Source organism: Colias croceus, chromosome 5, assembly GCF_905220415.1.
Source record: "Colias croceus chromosome 5, ilColCroc2.1".
NCBI classification, from domain to species: Eukaryota; Metazoa; Arthropoda; class Insecta; order Lepidoptera; family Pieridae; genus Colias; species Colias croceus.
The window spans coordinates 1,806,503-1,827,418 of NC_059541.1; the positions used below are offsets into that span (position 1 = coordinate 1,806,503).

The 20,916-nt window shown below is 32.7% G+C and overlaps 1 protein-coding gene across 2 annotated transcripts in view; it reads left to right on the forward strand.

Moving 5' to 3' along the window:
• LOC123691649 overlaps positions 1 to 20,916 on the forward strand; it is a 65,071-nt gene that overhangs the window by 20,858 nt on the left and 23,297 nt on the right. The window lies entirely within an intron of this gene.

Consider the following 20,916-nt stretch of genomic DNA (forward strand, 5'->3'; position numbering starts at 1 on the left):
ATGAAACGTTTTGTCGTGCCTTTGAGAAGAAATTGAATGGAAAATTTTAGATACGTCTATCTATACTACAACCAACTCATTTTGAAGTATATGGAATATTGCTATTGTTGTTGTTTTACGCTCGTTTGCGTAAAAAACATATAAACATGGAATCTATAGATAAGCTTCATTTTCTGTCTTCATCTGATGCGTTTATTACTACATACACGTCCCGGCTTCGCACGGCTGCAATGCCAATGTATGATACAAATAAACCTTTCTATTGAACTGCTCTATCTATAAAAAAAAACTGTATCAAAATTTAGTTGCGCAGTTTTATAGATCTAATGATACAAAGAGACAGAAAGACCGCGTGTCATTACATATTAAAATATAATTCTCTATATAAATAAAATTATTCAATGCTACAAGTTACTATGCATTTAAAATTTTAAACATTCTTGCCGCACAATCTACCTCAGCAGGAAAATCTGTAACCGAACATTGGATAATATAAATGGCCCAAAGTTAAAAGAAGTAAAAAGACTGCTCGAAAGTTTGTAGTTTTAATTAATTTTTTAAATAATGACCGCTTTTCGTATGTATCGGGTACTTTGGTCCACTTAGCGCTTCTCCGATTTAATTAGGATTGTTACGCTTTTATAAATTTAATTTTATGGTCGTAGGTTATAATTTAATAGTTGAACATGGCCATCCTTATTGTTATTATTCTTATATGTTCCTTATGCCTAGGTACATACAATTGAGCATTTTTTAAATACAACTTAGTACTTAACATTAAGAACCTATTGAGAAACAAATATCCATTCAAACTTATGCATTTATATATGTCATTAGAGAAATAATTACGTATTGTTATACGTATATACTTGATAATTTTACTAACAATCTAGCTGTATTTCCCGCTAACGCTTTTAGTATGCAAAAACTTGCATACCTACTCCATTGACCCCAATATTTAAAGAATGTATTGAAGCTAGGTAATGGTATTGTGCCGTGTCAAATTTACCTGAAAGCGCTCGACATTTGATACATGAAGGTCAACATTATGGATGACTACCCCTTTTTAGAGTTATTTTGTTGATTCACCGCTGTAATGGAAGTCATGTTTGGAGGAATTTGAATAAGTAATCATGGTGCAAGGGTTTTAAACGGGCAAGACGGATGGTTTTAATAATTTACTATAATACTGGCTGTGCCGCGCGGTTTCACCAGCATTGATACGCTGCTGTTGGTCGTGATGATATTATATAATATAGCCTATAGCCTTTCTCGATAAATGAGCTATCTAAAACCAAAAGAATTTTTCAAATCAGACCAGTAGTTCTTGAGAATAGCGCGTTCAAACAAACAAACAAACTCTTTAGCTTTATAATATTAGTATAGATAACCAATTGATATCCAATATACAATCTAAATTAAAGAGTGAAAAAGCATTTCAAAGTTGTGGCGATTTTTAAAGGATTTTTTCATTTTAATATCTTGTGACAAAAGCGTTATCTGGTTTACAGATTTTTTTTGTCTTATGAATTACTGTTTTGTAGCCGCTCTAAAGTGTTATGTTTACATTTACATTCTTTTATGTACACTTCGACTAAATTTAATTCTTACCTTATTTAAATAAGATTTGAAAATCCATCATTATACAAGCACATCGTGAACAAAGCACACCAAATTCCCACAATCCATCACGCAATTTGCATCTTTATTCGCTCGCAACACAATGTAATATCGCACAGCAGTATAACGGCAATCATGCAAATCTTTGTTTCCATACCAAATGCTATTGCAAAGAAGAATATACAGATTGCAGTGATACAAATGTGTTATATCGTGTTATGAGTCCGAAATGTAGTTATTTATGCTTTATTGCTAAATAAGTTACAAATTGAGACTTAACCGCGCCGTTTGTTACAATGGTAACTACTAACCATTGTAACAAACGGCGCGGCGGTCTTATCGCTAAAAAGCGATTTCTTCCAGACAACCTACATACATTGTACACGTCAATAGATGTTTTGTTAATTCAAATTTAAAACTATTTATTTTCACAGGTTTTAAGATATAAGGTAGGTATTACATTATATGAAGACCTCTGCGATTTGGCATGTGTCATACAATTTTTTGAAATAGTTATATTTAAATAACCAAATATTTATACCAAGCACAAAACAATACAAATAGCAAGAAATATTATTGGATGGTCAATAATTTTGAATATATAAATTTGACGTTGAATGGATGTATGGATGACTCAGAGTATCTTATATATATGTATATGTATGGATGAACTGTTTAATAATGTTAGCTCACAGGAAGCTCTATTTGCACGAGTTCTTTATATTCATTGAGTTTGCTCACGGCTTGGCTATTTGCGTAATTATTGTTTATTTTTGCTTCATAGATTGTAATATTGTGTATATAAGATAAGTATTTAATACAAGCTATGCCGCTCGGTTTCACCCGCGGACAAACCAACGTGAAAAATCACGTATTATATAAGACTGAAATTTTAGGAAATTTTGTTACTTGAAGCAGATAAAATATATCACCACTTATTACGAATAAAAAACGGTAAAGAGATATTGTGTATAAGTCTACGTATAAATAAAGAATAATAAAAGTATGATAATCCCTGAATAGCACGTAATATTGTCGTCGATTCATTAGAGAAACAATGTCTTCTCTGAAATGACAATATGGAGGATTAGCTTTATTCTTTGACTTATTATTATGTATTGCCTAGAGCACATATTAGGTTAGAAGCTAAGGCTGAGGTAATTAGGACTCATGTTAATGTTCTCTCTGTGTTAGAAACATTTATTTAATCCCTAGGGAAAAGCGTAGTTCTGGTTAAAGGCGTGTATTGTAGATGTTTAAAAGCTTTCATTATTATTCGTATTATTTGTTTTCTTATTGGGGCACAATTATTGATACAATAAATATTATTGTTATAGCGACCATTCTAGAATTAAAAATGTGTGTACTAGTATACACATAACACACGTAAGAAGTGAAACTTCTTTATGACCTTATTTTTTCAAAAAATAATTTACTATATGCAACTTTACAGAAATACGTCGAATCACGCGTGATAGGGATAAGAAAAAGATGGCGCGTAACGGAAAAATGTCACGCGTAACGAAAAATGTTACACTAATTTTTTTCCAACCCCGATAAAAAAGTTTCACTTCAATAAGAAAGAAAGAATATATTATTTTGCTCCGGAAATACTTACACAAAATAGTGCAAACATTAACCTATTACGAATAGTTACATATTAATTAATACTTCCTTTATGGCAATTGGTTTGAACCATTTTCACGTAGAAACGCAATGCAATTATAATACCTACGTAGTTAAGCAAGTGGGCTATAAATAAAGTGCATACCCGTTGCAAAAAGTTACTAGGTACCTACCCAATAATTGACCGTCCGCGTCGCCTTGGTACAGTGGTTAACGCTTGAGCGTAGAACCGTGGTGTCATGTGTCCGATTCGAAACGAAAAGAAAAAAAGATGTCTCAGTCTGGCAGGACATATAAAGCTGATCACCTACTTGTTCCGAAAGAAAATCGATCAGTGAAACAGATATGTATGCATAATGCATCTGCCCCATACCCAACTAGGGGACAAAGAACTTCACTTACTAGGTACTCTATTATCATAATATTTGGCACATTCGCTAGTTTAATTAAGCAAAAAGTGCAAATAGATAATAACAAAGACGCTGAAGCCCCGTGCCGCGGGCATTTTGAGATCACAAGAAAATTACATGGTACTACTTCCAGTTGTGGATAGATTGTAAGCGGGAGCGGATGGTAGGTTTTAATTTTATATGGTGTAAGACTGGTTCCCTAAATTATTTGTTTTCACAGATTAGTTATAATATGTAATTGATGTTCATTGATGTTAATATCATATGATGATTATCTATTTATGTGCATAATATTTGGAAAAGGGTACATATAAATGTTACATGCAATAACTATTATAAATTTAACTATCGTTGTTAGTAGAAATCCAGTAGCTTTAAATAACCTTCCTACAGAGTACAGAAGTTACTTATTGTAATGAAATACATATTATTGGACAACTGCAATAATTATAATGATTAATTACTATTCAATGAAAATTAGCTTAATATCACATGAAGGTGGAAGAAATTTGATTAATCGTAGCAATAGCGACGTATATGAGCCATTGAGGTAAGTTCACTATCTAAGGTAGGTATTATACGATTAAAATATATAGTTGTAGATATCAGTGTGCCTAGTGCGAGTTTTCATCGAGTACGAAACGTTACTATCGCGTCTGCGTCACAGCGAAATTTGTATGGGGAATCAAAGCTTCCCCATACGTCCGCTAGGGGCGCTGTTCGATTTCCCATACTAATTCGGCTGTGACGCAAACGCGATAGTAACGTTTCGTACTCGATGAAAACTCGCACTAGGCACGAATAGCCGACCAAGTTAGATAGGTAAGGTGCGAAACTTGAGTGATGAGTGACTTATGCACTAACTCATTTGACGATAAATTACTAGCTCTTACGTAAGAACTATTATAGCTTCAAGGGTAAAAATAATAATTCACAGTGAAGTAATGCATATTTTCCACAAGCTTAAGCCCTCGACTTCGACCACGTTAAACGCCTAAAATAAATTATTTAAGTATGAAGATTTTATCGTAAAGATGTTATTACGATTCAAAAGTGCTTATAGACGAAGTCTAATTAAATAATGAAATGTTCGAGTTTGAGTTTTGCGATTTAAAACATTTGAGGGTATGTACACTTCAATTTAATTTAATGTTATATGTTACTCTATACATCAATTGATCCTCATCTTTAGAGACCAAATACACGCAACTTCTAAAATCTACAATCCCAGTATTCCAACAAATCCTACATTCATCCTAACACAAGAACACATTACGCGGATTGGTTCTTTCAAAGGTTTCGGATCCCCTGGATGTTGGTTCTCAATGCATATGACGCCTTTGTCTGTAACTCAGCCCAGTTCACATCTTTGTAAGTTACTTCAGGATGGGCTGACCTACATTCGACGCGTTTTCATCTCGCAGAACAATATTTTTGTGAAGCAAGTGCTACTTTGTTCTTTTAAATTAATTAAAAATAAATTTCTACAATGATACCATGTCCGGCTGATTAAAGAATAACAGCTTTTTAATTTTGGCTTAGGGGTATGGTTTTCCGTCGTTTCCTTAAACAATGCTTGTAAGATATCCAATTTTATGAATTACATAACAGAAACGGTAAAGTAATGTGTTGTATCCCAATTTAATTTCGTCATAATTATTTCTAATACAATTCTATATTTTAGAGGGACCTCTATAAATTCAAACTTCATAATATGTTTTTCAACCAGATTACTTTTAGAAGACTTCTTTTCATCACATTAGATATAGTAGTTTCTATAGACTTCGTTTATATTATATTAGTAGAAAAATTAGTTATCCTGACTTTCATATTTTTAGCTATAACAATTTTCTACAAACAAAGTTATTATCTATAACACCCATACATGAAAACACTGTTTCTTTATGTCTAGTAAAACACTGAAATAGTAAAATTTCAATCGCCTCGTACAAAATGCATCGAACATGTCTTGATTTATTGATGTTCGTTGAACGGGATATCGGTTTTTATGGGATAAGATATCTGTTTTATGTTCTGTGATGTTATGAGTATTTCATTCTACATTATATTTTGATGTTGCATAATATGCGATGTTATCTTTAATGATTGCTTGATGGGTTATTAAACGTTACGCATATTATACTTAGATATAGAATGGTGATGAAGGTCGCCTTAGTGATCTTGTACTACGTTGAACACTATTTTACTATCAATGATGCGAATCCATCTTGTAAATGTACAGGTTATGATCGTACGTAGGTTAGAATAGTTGATTTTTTTTAACAAACGAGCTTTGTTTGATGTTTGTTAAAATTGAGGTTTGATACTCCACACACATACAGATAATCAGATAGGTACCTATCTATAAATTGATATAGAGATATAGTTTACATTAGCGCATTCAGACACTTTCCCGGCTATCACTTATCTGAAGTTACAGGCACCAAATTATCTAGTCTTACCAGACATGACAAACATCTTCCACACAACTTTATTCCGCAACTTGACGTCCCGCTATATCAGCATACTTAACCTATATTACCAAATGTAAGCTTAAAGACCTGCAGTTATTAATATCCGAGTTTTTAGCGGTGTGCGCGTGACAGTTACGATCGCTTCACTCACATTTATCGTGTGCCGGGTCTCATTATTTAAATTTTATTCCTACGTTTTACGCTCGCAAATTTTCACTTCCTCGTGATTCTTTTTGTCTATCGAAATTATGCAAATGTGATTTTTAAAGGACTGCGCTTTTACGGAGACGAATTGCGGGAGCATAGTGGCAGATATTTTATGTTTTGCGTCAAACGTCGGTTTGTAGGATATAAATTTTACTTTTTATTTTACTCATGCGGATTGATCATAATATCAACGTAGAGAAGAGACAAGGAGTTTGTGCATCGTTACACCAGAATAGGTCATCAACTAATTATATTTACCTACGCTATTAAGATGTCCTGGCAAATGTTTAGTAAGTCCGTTATTTAAATACCGGATTTACTAAACATATACTACTATATACTATACACATATAAAGTTATTATTTTATACAACTGCGGTATATTGTAAACAAGACAATAGGCTTGCCAACATTTAAATGCACATCGATACAGTAAACGTTTGAACTATTCACACAAATAGTTTCAGTCCAATTTCGTGGAACAAGTTTTGAAACTCGATACCGTTTTGGATACAATTCTGTTATGGAATACAACATGGAGTGTTTTTTGGGAAAACTGTTAAAATGTGTAACGTGGTATTTGTTATAATAAATTTAATAATTGTATATCAAAAGTTATTATATAAATAGAGAGTATAATTACCGAAATAATGATAAATTTTCTGCGATTATACAAAGAAAGTAAGTAAGGCAATGTTATGATTGTTTATTAATGTGTTTTGATGTTGTCTCTAATTACAAAGGACAATGGGAAACAAATGTATGGAGTCTGGGCCCACCCCGCAATAGTAACATGTGATATAAAATTGCATAGGGCTTTTTAAGCGGAACATTATTTATTATTACAACTATGGTCAAATGTTAGTACTTTCGGCGTCTTAAAGTATTTTAATCTAACTTATTATTTATGGATTTTTATAAGGTACAATGGTAATAATACACGTATTTCACTTTAAATAAGATTTATTCGTCGTCCTGTACATCGATAACAATATTACATCGTTTAAAAAAGCCGCGGGGGCCAGGAATCGTTGATATCTCCCAACTCCTAGGTACCAAATCAAAGATATTATATGAGCGCAAGTACCTACAGTTCGCCGTCCGGTCAAGCAGTACAATAATATTGTGTTATCGCGTTTCTTCCAACTTGGTTTCGATCAATTAATACGGTAAATTATAATATAATTATTACGGTAATTAATAATTTACGTGTAATACGGTTCTAACACTATTCGGTAATATATTGAAGTAAACTACGATAATTAATTGCAGGGATTGGGATCACTTTTATGACAGTATAACTCCGAAAGTACTGACTTTTAACCTTTGATGTAATACTAAGTTTTATTCGGTATAAAAATACCAATTCATTCATGAGTTTCTCACTTCTATTGAGAGGTGGGCCCACCATTACTCATTGTCCTTTATCCATAAACTTATCTATCTACTAGGTACCCACCGCAAAAATGTTTCGACACGATGCATGATGATTCAATTTAACTGTTCCTATACTTGACTGATAAAAATAGATACAGTATCACCTAAGTACCTACGTTTTGAAACCCTTGGTTTATAAACTTACGTCCTTTAACCCCGGTATAACCACAAGCTAGAGTCAACAAAAATACAGCCAAATTTATTACGACTTCTTCATACAAATTCTGTTTACGTTGGGAAGACAGATAGTTGGAGGGTTCCGGTGATATTAAACGCTTGTATAATTTAGTAGTTTTGTCGTGACGTTACCGTTTATACAGAACCGTGTCACGGCTAGATTTGCCGCTTTAAATTAGTGGATGCTGAATGTAATGTTGCTTTTAGCATTAAGGTATTGCCAGATAGAACGCATACTTAGCGCGCGTCAGAGCGCTAACCTGACGCCGTGATATAATATTATATGATGCCGAGATCTAGACACGCGGCAGCGTGTCAAGCCGAGTTCAAGCGAAGAGAACTGGCGAGCAGCAGCCGTGTGTATATTTACACGAACCATTTCGAGCCACTTTTCACCCCCTTATAACTCGAAAACTATTTAAGTTATATAAACCAAATTTGGTACATATCAAGAGGACCTCAAGATAAACAAGAACCTTAAATTTCATAAATACAGATTAAACGGTTGCGTAGATATTAATATCCAAAAATCGCAATTTTTAAGACTGACTGACTTATAGACATATACAAAACCTAACCCACTTCCAGATGACCTAGAAAGTTCAAATTTTGTAATCAACTAGGTAATAGTGAGTGTACAAAGGAAAAAATCAGAAAATACTGAATTTATTTGTATTTAATTTTTTTTTCAATGACATAAATTTTGTTTGTATGGAAAAATGGAAAAGTTTAAAAAAAAAGAAAATAGTATATTCACCTTACTAGTCTTAAAAAATAGATCAAAACTAATCAGTGGCCGAAAGAAATTTTGAAATCCATCAATAAATGACTTAGATATAGATTATTGAAGTTTACATATTTTAGGACGAAACATCTGTAGATTCGAAGCGCCTCTGACATCACACTCACTCGCGCTAGTATCGCTAGGGCGGATTACTTCGATTGCATGATTTCTTTATTCAAAACTGTTATTAAACGTAAAATAAAAGAAAATTGTAATAAAAATATTGCTCATACAGTTAAAAATAATATATAATTTTACATATTCACATTTATTTATTCTTTATTTATGAGTGTTTAGTTTAGTTTTAATTTCAGTGTAAATAAATAAATAAATAAAATCTTTATTTTGCTTTATACATGGTATTCAATGGTGATACAATTATATTAATAAAGCACAAACATGTTTAGCCAATACAAGCATGCAAATGGTGTAATGGAAGAAGGCTTCGTCGAAGGTCGAAATGATTTAATTTGCGTAATATTAATATGAGTGAAACATCTTTAGGCGCGTTTAGAGTAAAATTTCAAGATCGCGTCATGGCAATACCGTAACGTCATGGAGTAAGGCGACGATTCTTCTACAACGATCTTTGCATCTTGGTAATAGTGTGTGTACAAATTCACGCTGGATGTTTAGAAAATCATGTAATCTTTTAAACAGAAAACGAGTTTAAAAAATTGCAGATAATGACGGGGCAATGTGCGCTGACATTCATAACATACAAGAAAATATAGAAAATAATACTAAACAAACCATACAGAGAAACCGCAAGAAAAAAAAAATCGTATATAAAAAGTATTATATTTATAAAGTAAATCAAATTTGCAGAGTAATTTTCTGTACAAAAAGTAATGATATCCCACCAAAAACATAAATGTAAAAATTGGAGCCGAGTTCAATCGTTGACTTAATTTGCCAAAAAAAGAAATGAGATCTAAATGTGTGCCAAGTTCTGCAGACAGTCCAGAAATTTATTTACAAAGATGTATTAAGTTCTTAGGTTGACTGAAAACTCAATTGTTTTATTTTCCCTTAGAGAACAATGTTTATTCCAAAATATAACTTTTTTAATTTGAATAATATAATTATTTTCACAAAGCAAACAACTAATGACCTATTGAACCCCATAATTTGATGAGGCTAGTTTTACATACTGTTTATATTTTGTGAGGTTCTAAAAACTAACCTAAGAACTTAATACATCTTTGTAAATAAATTTCTGGACTGTCTGCAGAACTTGGCACACATTTAGATCTCATTTCTTTTTTTGGCAAATTAAGTCAACGATTGAACTCGGCTCCAATTTTTACATTTATGTTTTTGGTGGGATGTATTCTACTACGCAATTTTGGCCTTATCATACAGAACGCGTACTATGTGCGCGTCGCTTTGTCGTGTAGGCAGTATGGCTTTGTCAAGAGAATGCATCATGACGCCGAGATGAATGGCACTACTGACTACACACTATTGGCTTTGTCAAATACAACGTGCGTGAGATTGTTGTTACTCTGTCAATATATTACCTACTGTGCAGTACAATACAATTCGGCGTCATATCACAGTGTCAGGTTACCACTCTGACGCGCGCTGAGTACGCTTTCTATTTGGCAAAACCTTTAGCATTATAGTTCTTAGCGTTGAGAGGTCATGGGTTCAAAGTCCGCTTGAGAGTCAAACGCAGGACTCTAACAGATAGCGCCTTATTTATTGTAGCAATGTGCTTGGTGATTGCAGGAACTCTATATTTAATATCTAGTAGCGCTGCTTTAGCTGTCCTAACAGAACTGAATATGATAAAGATAAAATGCAACGATCACTCTTTAACTACCTACCTAGAAAATATGTAAGATAGAAAACAGCATTGTTATTTTATCGTCTATAGCTATTATAAGAATTTATGTAATATGTATAACGATTTTTGGTATGTACATAAGAAATTTCATTACTTAGGTACTTCTTAATAACGTCTACTAACAACAATGTCCAAATTCTAATTAGAGTCTTTATAAAAGCAACTGAGTCGTTGTCTTTACAAAAACTATTGCACAGACAAGTAGGTTATATAAACATTAAAATACAAACCGCAGTCATGCCTAGGACAATTTATGTGTGCGACTCTCAGGCACTGCTAGCGACCTACATTTACCTGACATGTGTCGTGTATTCCGCAAAAAACTGTAAAAGCGAAATGTTTAGTAAACACGTGGGGTTGCAATAAGCCTTTTTAGTTTGGGAATGTATTTAATTGTTATCAAAGTTGTATATGTAATTTCCCAGCAAGGTATACTTAATTAAAAACTTATTAAAATAAATTTTAGCTGAAGATGTTGAAATTGGTAAATAATTTTTTGTTTGTGTACCAAATCGAAACTGTCTTGAACATTGCTTGACTAAAAGAAAGCTTTAGTAACATAGGCTATATATTTCATTTTGTTTATATCCTAGTCCAAGTGGAGCCGGGATGAGCGACGCGTTGAGTTATTTATAAATGAGAGATAAAAAAAGATAGGTATGCGTGGACTACTTTAGTACATATCCATGGCAAAAAAAGCCATTTTAATGTCCATCTAATGCTGACCACTTGCTGAGCGTGACGCAATTCTTAAAGCATGCTCGATTCTAATAAATCCTAAGAAATGAGAATTTCAATGCGTTTCCACTACACTGCTAGGAGTCGGATTCTGCTCTATTCCATGTGAAGATGACAATGTGTTTGTTTAATCATATGCATTTAAAAACAAGATGATGATTAAATTATAGTTAAAAACTGTAACCTATCAGTTAGGATTTCATAATGGTTAATTGACCAAAAGACTTTAGGTAAACAAAAAGATAATCTATCAGTTATAAATTAAGCTCTTCTGTTTTTAAAACAATAATTTAGATTAATTTTGTTTATAAAATGTTCACAAAATTAATATCTTTTATTTTTAATTCACACATTTCGTGATGCATTTTTACCCCTTTAATTCGAAATTTCCACTGAAAGAAAAATAAAATTATTTACCTATCATTCGTTTGAAAATTAAACTCATTTATTTGCCTCAGTAAGTCCTTTTAACATAAAGTGGTTTAATTTAAATCATAGTATATATTGTTGAACAAAAAACAAAGTTTTGTTATTTTAAACCGAATTTTAAAGTGTTCCTTAAAAGCATACGCTTTTCATCTCTGAACGATAATGGAGTGACCAAACAACCTAATTTTAAAGTGACCTATTTCATGTCATCCGCTATGTAAACGGAAATTCCATTAGAATCTATTTGCGGAAGATTTTTTATTGATTCACTTAGCAATAAGGTTTTATTTATTTGGTGTGAACGCAAATTTTAAGAATATTTCTTGAAGCGTTTCTATACGAAATTAGGACAGTCTAGAGGCCTATATGTCTGTATAGGTATGTTTTTAAAAGGTCGGAACTTGTAGGATAACTATAGGTTTTTAAATGTCAACTCATATTGTGTTTACTTGCTCTACCATAAAAGAAAAATGCTACTCTCCACTAGGCATACAGTTTAAATGCATTGTTTGAAATATAGGTAGATAGTAATAGTTTATTGTATTTTAACAGCCCAATTTTTGTAATTTACTTATTATGACACATAAAATTTAAAAACAATCAGATAGTTTATTTCGACACTAAATAATATAAGACAAAGCAAGGCTAACTGTAAATACCGACCTATAAATTGTACGAAAAACCGACAAAGCTGTAAATTTTGAATCAAACTTACCGCTTCCTATTAATGCAAGCGTTTGATAATTCAAACAATACAACAAACAACAAAGATGTGTATTACATAATGAAGCGTACTCATTCCTCACAAAACCTTCCAAGATTACAGCTCTTCTTACTAGAAGCTTCTCTCAATTCGCGCCACAGTATTCGCTATATAATATAACTTCTTGACACTTATTTCCTAACGAATATCCGTGTCTTAGATTTCAAAGAAGCTTTCTATTTATGGACCGCCTCAGAAACTCCCGATCGCAGAGTTATAAAGCGTATATTATTTTTTAATTCGATTCCGTTACCCTCGCAACCCTTCCATGTTATTTATATTTAATTTCGTTCGAGCACCCGAGGGTTAAGAACGTTTATTTGACGTCAAAATATGACTTGCTCAATCTTTATGCAGTTATACCATGTAGTGTGTTCTGTCTTGAGTCAAGTAATTATGTTTTAGATCAAAGTTTTTAACAGTTATTAATAACGTAGTGAAAACGGTATGTACCTAAGGAAAATAATAGATCCTATACATTGTCGATAAGAAAAATCGAATCGCACATACATTTAAGAATTAAAAAACGTATTCACCTACATGTCGAAATTTAAAAAAATGGACAACATCTTTCCCTACATGTCGAAATCTATCGTTAAATTCGTACTTAGTATCATTTAGTTATTTTTTTGAAAATTTGGGTACCAAATTAGAAAATATGTAAATAGTTTCTTTAGGCTTATATGTTTATGATTACAATGTATTCAATTTTATATTAGTCGCATCAGCAATCAGGTAAAGAACTAACAATTTTACTAACGAAGCTTCTTAGAAATACTCGCTTGCATCCACGTTATTTCGTGCTTAACAAACATCGAAATAAAATTATATAAACACGTAAAACATAACAGTTTTGGACCGAATTGAGTTTCTGATGTACAAAGCGTGTACTCGGGGATTGCAAACTTTCAGGTTAGTACTGTTTGCATTGGATTCGTTTTGCAGTTCCCAACACGACGCCATTTTTGCTGTTTTGATTAACATTCCGATGTCAAATGGTGTTTTGAAACCTTCAAATTGTGTTGGTTTTGGTTTTGGTGAACCATCATTTGTTTTAGAAGGAGTTTACACTTTACAGTAATGTATTTGAGTTGTCTATACTTAAATGTCTTGTTTGAAACGAATTGCATGCAATGTTGTATTCCACATTACAACTTACAGAATAATATAATATATTATGTAGTAGATAGGGAGGCGAGGTAGCTAAATGGCGTAATTAAACGGCGCTGTCGAGACTTATCAAAATCGATAGATAAAATAATTTCGAAAAGAAAAGCTTCTATGGTAAAAACCATTTTAGCGGTGGGTTTGGCGTGTACGGATTTTCAAACATGTAAAAAAAAATAGTTACTTGGGCATTCTCGAGCGCGTCAGATATTCATACTACGTATGCCCCAAGTGCCTCTGATAACAACGGTATACTAATCTGCCGGTTTGCGTGGTGGGGCTAGGCATATTAATTCGTCAAAAATGCACAAAAAAAAAATTTACTCGAGCGCGTCAGATTTTCGGAAGGGGTGTTAAGTAGGCCCCAAGGAAGCTCCCCTTAAAAAAACTGACGATTTCGGCGTGACGATAAGTTACGATGAATTTTTGAAAATGCAGAAAAAAAAAGTCCTTTTGAAATACTCGAGCGCGTCAGATTTTCATAGGGGAGGTTTATCTCGGTCTCCTGAAAGCATATTTTCTTAATCTGACAAAAATGTTGGTGGGTTCTCTTAATCTGACCGAAAAAGGTTTGAGAGTTTTTTTTTTTAATCATCGTTATTTCATATCAATTTTTCTTAACACCCTCAGTTTTCGAGATATACTCAAAAAACCGGGAGTTTGAGTTTTTATGATGCTTCAAGTCAAAAAGTTTTAACTTTGGACAAAAATGTAAAGAGACCTTTTTTGTGTAAAATAAAATTACCTTTTTTGTTTATTCAAACTTTTTTTTTTGTAAAATGTATCGTTCGCGACTTATATACTACAACGCGTTTTTCGGAAGACGAAATGGCTCCTCCAGACTTCCGGTCACGCGGAAACCGGCAGATTTTGTATTTTTAGTAAGTTTTAGATTATATTCTTCAAAATAAAAATAAAAACAATCGCGCTCGAGAATGCCGGATTAACGTTTTTTTTTTACAAGTTCGCGACCCTATAACTTGGCGGCGTCAAGGACTTATCGTCAGATTAGTTAAATTTAGTCTTAAAACACTAAAATCAACCCCCAATATCTTAATCTGACGCGCTCGAGTATTTCAGACTATCGATTTTTTTTTACTAATCTGATCGTCTATCCTGGGCGCGCGTCACTACTTAAAGAGCTAAATAGTTAACAAGGTTGTTCTATTAGGTCTAAGGTATCTCTCATATCTTAAACTGCCACGCTCTAGTATTGCAGAAAATTCCCCTCTTCGCCTCCCTATCTATAGTAGGAAGGTTATTTTCTTGAACGTGGGTACTTTGAGCCTCTTCGCTTAAACGATGTTACAAATTATGATGGAGTTATTGCATTTTCAAACACACTGTACATTTAAAAAGAAAGTCAAAAATTCAACAGTGAATTATATAAAGAATCTGGAAATTTAGTATTTAACTAAAATTATTAAATAAGTTAAATTATGTTTTAGACCAAATAGCCTTCGCTTCCCAAATATACTTACGCTCATAAAATAGCGGGTCTCCGAATTAACGCATGCCTTATCCGTACTGCTACTAAGCCTTAATTACTAGACTTGCCGTGTCTCTACAAAACCGTAAACTTGGATAAACACGCGTACATCGTAAGGCACTAACGACCTAGATAACACTCGTGTCATGCGAAGCGAGCAATGTATATGGTACAATTTGTAGGCAATGTATGGAGCTGACGTAGTACAGGTACTGAATATATTCCTTGCGTCGGTTTTAGCGTAGATATGGTTAAGAATTATGACACCGTAAATTGTAACGATTGTTTGTATGGACTGGTGATTTGTGAACGTGGCTCTGCGGATAAAATACATCAATGTTTTCGATAAAGAATGCGGATTTCATTCATGTTATGATTGAACGAAATACGGTATATTATTGATAGCTATAACGTATTTTCAATTGTCTTTAGCATTAAGAATATCTATTGTTTGTAAAATTAGTATTTTTTTAGTTTAAATTACAATACGAGATGAGAATTAAGAAATTTGTGAGGACCTTTTGACATGCGGTCTATTCTTATGTAAATTATTATCTCCCGGTTATCATTGTCATCTTTAAAATATATAGATGAGGGTTTCATACAATTTTCTTATAGGTATGTGCCAAAAATACTCAAAAATAAAGTATATCCATTAAACTAATTGATCTTTGGATTAATATCATATTATCATAACTATGATCTTGTCTTACCAGTAGAAATATTTTTTAAAACGTTAGTAACACCAACATCGCAAAGCTCGGTTTAAAAATCGTGTATGATATCATGCCTTTTGAAAATCGCTCAGAACTTTATAAAGAACAACACAACAGATAACCTTTTCAACCTCTCGTATAACACCTAAAACCATCTTGCTACGTCTCTTTGTTAACATTTCATACAAAAGTTAAACGTTTTGAAAGCCTTTGTTTCACAACATATTTGAAAAGGCATTCAAAACTTTGCCTATTTTGATAGCGGCGGGAAATGTTTTGCATTTCTAAAATGTCTGCCATGTGACATTTCAACACGGTCTAGACAATTTAGAATAACATTTCTAACAAGTCGACAGCTAACCGCTAAGCACCTGACACTTCTGCCACTAGAAAGTTAAGACGCTGACACTATAGTAACGTAGGAAAATTGGAATGGGCCGGACTGTCGTCTGGACGACACTCAAGGGCCCGGATTTGTTGTACACGCTTGAGAAATTGAATATTTTTTTGTATTATGATAGTCTGGGCGCGGAATTATAATGGCTTAATACTTAACTTGAATATTTTTGTTATTAATAGGTAGGTATTACTACTAACTCGCACTCCTAATAAATATAATTGATTGACATTTGAATAACATTACTTTTAAACTATTTAGTTTCGTAACGTCAATGGTCAATCTTTTTATTATTATTTGCAAATATAATCCCACCAAAAACATTTTCATGTAAAATGTTGCCAAGACGAGCCCATATGACTCGCACTGTCAAAAAGTTATCAGATCTCATGTAGAGCCAAGCTTCTAACACTACACGCCCTAACTCTACAAGGCCTAACTTCACAAACTCTACACCTTAGTCAAAATATGTGGCTTGGCCATTTCGCTACATTCACGTGAAAAATTAATTCACTGTTCATTACTTTTGTGTTATACAATAGTTCTTGTAGTAACGAACGGCCAAGCCACATATTTTGACTAAGGTGTAGATTTTGTGAAGTTAGGCCTTGTAGAGTTAGGGCGTGTAGTGTTAGAAGCTTGGCTCTACATGAGATCTGATAACTTTTTGACAGTGCGAGTCATATGGGCTCGTCTTGGCAACATTTTACATGAAAATGTTTTTGGTGGGATTTCATTTCTTTTTGTAAGTTGTTTGTAACAAATTTTTTTTTATTTTTTTTTGGGGTGTATTTCTTGCACATCAGAGACGCCTTTTTTATAGCCCACTCTCTTGTCAAGGACAATTTTTTTTTTATTTTTAGCTACTGTGTGGACGTAAGAGGCAGGAGACGTTCGCAACACTTCTATTCATTCATATTTATATATAATACTAGCGGTCCGCCCCGGCTTCGCCCGTGGTACATGTTTACGTTTTCTCTACATAAGATCCATCCTCGTACTTCAAGATTAGACCTCTAGCGTCATCAAAATTTAATTTAAAATTACAGGTCTCACACAAACTCCCATCCCCTAGTTTAAGGGGTTGGGGGATGAAAGTTACAAGTTTTATAATTTTTTTGTTGTTTGTGTGCTAATACTAGCTTACATACAAAATTTCAGCTTTCTAGGACATTAGGAAATACCTTAAGAATTTTGATGATCATCAGTGAGTCAGTGACGAAATTAGCGTTTTTTAGATATAAATAAAATCTGAAGTATAAAAGCTAATGTAATTAAAACTTAATATGTTCAATCAGTCCGCTATTGACAATATATGCCGAAAATTTTGTTGATCTAGCATAATCCAAACCCAAGTTATGAGGGTTCAAAAAAACATCGAAGCGCTTCGAGAAAAGGTAGGTAGTGCCCGTGCGCTTCGCTTTCGCTTGGCTCGTCTTGGCGGGGGCACTACCGTGCCCCCAGATATGAATTATTCAAACCGCTTTACGTATTTTGTGTTTCAATATAAATTTTCATAGATCTGCTTCAGGTTATAGTAAACACTTGAAATAATATAGTGAAGCTGTTGTAAACGAACGTTTATTTAATCAATATAGTGTTTCCGATGTTTCATTTACGTTCATCCAATAGCGATGTTTTTATAAAAAAATGTTTTGATTTTAAAAACTCAATAAATATGTTCTATTTATCTACCTTTATAAAATAATGAATTCCACCTTTCTTCCTCCATACGTAGTTAATACCATGATAAATGATAAATTAGTTGATATATTTATGTCGATAATATTTATATAAATTATTGTCCATTCCAATTGATTTATAAGTCATTTACTAGCATTAATTGACTCTAATTGTTTCAACTAAATAAATAGATAACTGTATTGATAACTACAGGGCTCCAAATAAGGGTTTGAGTCCGTTCCCTCGTTCACTGACCCAAGCCTCGCATGTGACATTCACCTTGTTAGCGAACTTAACTGCAGTGTCATTTCTATTGTGAAATGCGTTACTGTGAAATTGGTGACGGTTGGTAGTTAGTATAAAATGTTGTATATAACTTTTATATTATATTATGTTGGCGTAATCAATCTTCACTAGGTACATAGTATAAAACAAAGTCGCTTTGTCTGTCTCTATGTCCCTTTGTATGCTTAAATTTTTAAAATTACGCAACGGATTTCGATTAGCTTTTTTTTAATACATAGTGATTCAATGGGAAGGTTCTAGAATATAATTTATTAGGTGTTAGACAAAACGGGCGATGCTGCGGGTGGTAAGCTAGTTTATTATAATTGAGAAGTTAAAACACTTAGCAAAAAGACCTTAATTACACTAATACACAATAATGGACGTTCTGAGTTACTATTTTAAGTAGTATGTTTAACAATGTTTTTACATTCCATTTCTATGATTACCTATCTAGTGTACATACATTCTATATTGAATACCAAAAGTTTAAATTCCCCTTGTCCAGTAGTTACCTAATGGTCACTGGCCAAGGCAGCTAATCTCAATAGAGACTTGTCAAAATTACATTTATATGGCTAATGGCTAAGCCGAGTAGGAATAGCTTTCTTGGACTCGAAACGAGTAAGAGCATTATTGATTTTCCCAATGTATTACACGTGTTACATTATCATATAGAGCTCTATAGTCTATATACTAACGTGATTTGAATATTCAAGCCCCTTGTCACACTGTCAGAATTAAAATTGGATGTGACTACGAATGGTTTTCGCAATTAAGACATGACTGGTGCAAGAATGACAAAACGGTTTAGCCGTCTTGAGACATCCTCCATTAATTTATTATCTGTGACGTGGGAATATTTGCTAAATAAGATGCTTGTAGGAGTTGTAGGACAAGATCCGTTTTATGACAAAAACTTAATTGGATCTGGTTTAAACTATTTTTAAGTCAAGGACAGAGGTTTAAACTTGACCTTATCTATTGTCCTTCTGTCGTTTAATCACAGTTTAACGCTAAAATATGTTTTATAAAAATACTTTTACTTAAACCATGGTTATTAACACCTTTGAAAACTCGATGTTACGTGAGTACATGTTATGTTATAAGATGGTTTTTGTTTTCTTGTGTTTGATTTTACGTGAGTGTTTTATATTTATAAATTAACTAGCTTACCGCCCGCGGCTTCGCCCGCTTTGTCTAAAACCTAATAAATTATATACTAAAACCTTCCTCTTGAATCACTCTATCTATTAAAACCGCATCAAAATTCGTTGCGTAGTTTTAAAGATTTAAGCATACAAAGGGACATAGGGACATAAAAAGCGACTTTGTTTTATACTATGTAGTGAAGATTTCAACGAATTTTAAACGCGATTTGCTCATTATATTAGTATCCCGACGTTTCGCACACTTTGCAGCGAGCGTGGTCACGGGGAGACTGTTTGTGTTGTTAATGAACGTAATGCTACTGTGACCTATTTAAAAAGACATCAGAAGAAATTAAATATTAAATTATAATCGGTATTTCACTAATATATATTTTGTATCCCCTTTAGTGGTACGTTTTTAAATGGATCGTCCTTTTCTTTTGAGTGCAGGTTCGATCACTGAACTTGCAATGGACGTATGATAAAACACAATCCAACGGAATATTTAAGTGGTATTACCAAATACAAAAACTATTGCTTGCGAATTTCTTTAATACTGATGACGTTACCAACAATATTCGGTACCTAAAGCGATGTATTGAAAAAATCTAATTTGAGAAGTACATAATGTTCTATAGCTATGAAGTATTTTGCTGTTTCGCTTGAAGACAGTATTTAAGACGTCATTTAATTTGACTTGCCGCTAACCTAATTTATATTTAATTAGCCACTTTGGGAGTGTTTTCTTTGGAACAGTTTGAGTGTTTGTGAAAGGTTACGAATGTCTTGTTTATTTTGGTTAGATTGCAGTTGTATGTATGTAGGATATATTAGTTTGTTAGTTATAAGGTACATGGTAAAACTGTGCTATGAATGATTTTTTTAATTTTATTAATATTAAGTTATGGGGCATTTATAATTGTTTTAGTAAATTAAGAACATTGAGTTTGTTAATTATTATTGTATGAAATTACAATTATTTTGAAGCAGAAACAATTAACTAAATATAAAAAATCTTGTATCGTTAATTATAAAATGGATTAATTATACATAACGCGATTTATTTAATAAAGGTTCTTTTTCACTTACCTTACAATACTAATTATAAATGAATCTTTATCTTTAACAATTAAATAGAATGAAAAGCTCGGTTCATTAATTTGAGTCGTTTTCCTTGTAAACCCTACCTTTGTTCTTTCAATTAATAGGATATAAGTAGTTAAGTAGGTACGTTATTTAGCAATGAGACATTGAACAATAGAATTTAATGTGAAAAATTATCCTTATTAACCATAGGTGTGTGTGATAGGATAACAAAACTAGAAAAAAACTAAATTAAAACTAGATAAAACAAAGTTAAAAACTAAATTAACAATTTTAATTTAACAACCCAATCGAAATTGGATCATCCATTTTATCTATGCAAACCTCTCAGATATTATTATAAAACCTAGCATGTTATTACAGGGGTTAACAAAATCTAAAATAAACGATCGAAATTAATTATATGAA